This window comes from Dipodomys spectabilis, unplaced genomic scaffold (assembly GCF_019054845.1).
Source record: "Dipodomys spectabilis isolate Male_0828 unplaced genomic scaffold, ASM1905484v1 ptg000200l, whole genome shotgun sequence".
In the NCBI taxonomy this organism is placed as follows: domain Eukaryota; kingdom Metazoa; phylum Chordata; class Mammalia; order Rodentia; family Heteromyidae; genus Dipodomys; species Dipodomys spectabilis.
In genome coordinates, this window is record NW_024870877.1 from 1,516,069 (window position 1) to 1,517,957 (window position 1,889).

The 1,889-nt window shown below is 33.5% G+C and overlaps 1 non-coding gene across 1 annotated transcript; it reads left to right on the plus strand.

Moving 5' to 3' along the window:
* The first annotated feature begins 1,115 nt into the window (after positions 1-1,115).
* Positions 1,116-1,222, plus strand: LOC122121980. The gene has a single exon (XR_006150075.1). It is a non-coding gene; the product is annotated as a U6 spliceosomal RNA (small nuclear RNA).
* The last annotated feature ends 667 nt before the right edge of the window (positions 1,223-1,889 follow it).

The window sequence follows — 1,889 nt, forward strand, 5'->3', positions numbered from 1 at the left end:
CTTGTTTTCTTGGCCAGGAAATCAGCAAGACCTCAGTCAGCATTTCTCACATAGGAATTTTCACATGGGTTAGTTAAATGTATATGTAGAGTCCAGTTTTCTGAGGACTCACTCATCTGCCTAGGAATTCATGCTGGTTGTTGGAAAAAGAGCTCAAGTAAGGATGCCATTTAAACCCTTATTACTTTACTCTTTACCAGGGTATTCTCCTGCTACTTTGGTTGTTGAGAGTGTCTACAAGAGTAAGCATTACCTGAGGAGCAGGGAGACACCATATGAATTATACTTACTGAGGTTTCCAAGTGACTTGTTATCACTTGTACTGCATTTTGTAAGTCAAATCTCTCTAAAACTACCTGTTTTAAGAGATAAGAGGAGTGGTAAATGAACTCTTAGGGACAAATACATCTTCAATATATATTGTTCCAATATTCCGTTTAAGTCATATTCAATAACTGGTGAAAATTGTGTTGGCTGAAATTATGTGTCTTTCTCCATGTCTGCATGTATACATGTGTATATGTATGTGTGTGAATAGAAACATACATGTGTACATCATAGCTTATATCATCATTTATTCCTTGCTAATAAATAAAGTAAGGAATTCCTAAAGTTTTAACAGAAACTGTGTAGTTAAAATCTTAACTCTTCACTCTGCTTCTTTACACAAAGACTTTGCAACTTCTCATTAATAAAGTTTTCATAAACTCTGAAATGTACATACTTAGTACTTAATGTCTGCTACCAAAAATCTTAAATACTTTACAGAAAAGTTTTAGACCAGCCAAACAGTCCTATTTTTGGCATATATAAGCAAAATCCCAAAATTAAGCATATTTAAAACATTAAAACTTAAGAGTTGCTGCAATGTTCATTTTGACAGGTGCCTTGTGTAGAATAATTGAATTCTTCCTCCTACACATCTATTGAACTACAAATATCAGGAATTATTTTGTTTTTGGCATGTCTATATTGATTTTATTCTTAAATGTGTGCTTATGTAAGAAATACATGATTCTAAAATTTCACAACTATTCTTTTGAACTTACTTTTTGTTGAATTGTCTAGTTTAATAAAATCAATAAAAATTATATTTTCTATATAATAAATGTACTGTGCTCAATTTAGCATCACATACACTAACATTGGAATGATACAGAGATGATTAGCATGCACCCTGCACAAGGATGACATGCAAATTCTTGGAGCGTTCCATATTTTTACAACAACAGCTGCTGAAAGGTATGTGGCAACAAAGGAACCATACTGCCTTCTTGGTGGGAGTGTAAACTTGTTCAACTACTTTGGAAAGCAGTGTGGAGGTTCCTCAGAAGAATCCACATAAACCTCCCCTATGACACAGTAATCCCACTTTTGGGGATTTACTCAAATGATCATAAACAAGACCATACTAAAACTACCAACACAACGATAGTTATTGAAACATTATTTACGATAGCTAAGATATGGAACCAAACCAGATGCACCCATTAGATGAATGGATCAATTAAATGTGGTATATATACACAATGGAATTCTATGCCTCCATCAGAAAGAATGACATCTCCCAATTTGTTAGGAAATGGAAAAAAAAATATTGAGTGAAGTAAGCCAAGTCCAAAGAAACATAGGTCTCATGATTTCCCTTATTTTCAATAACGAATTTATGTCTGGGATAAGCAGAAAATTTCAAAAGATATGTGAATATAACCAGATCAGATGATGTTAAAGAAATTGAACCCCAAGATAGGGACACTAGTGGTTTTTTGTTTCTTGCTATTGTTTCTAACGTACTTATAATGTGCGATGTCATTTTTTTTTTTGGTTTCTCTGTATGTTTCTCCCAATGCTATAACCCCTGTTTTCTCTGTATTTGAAGTTGGTGCACT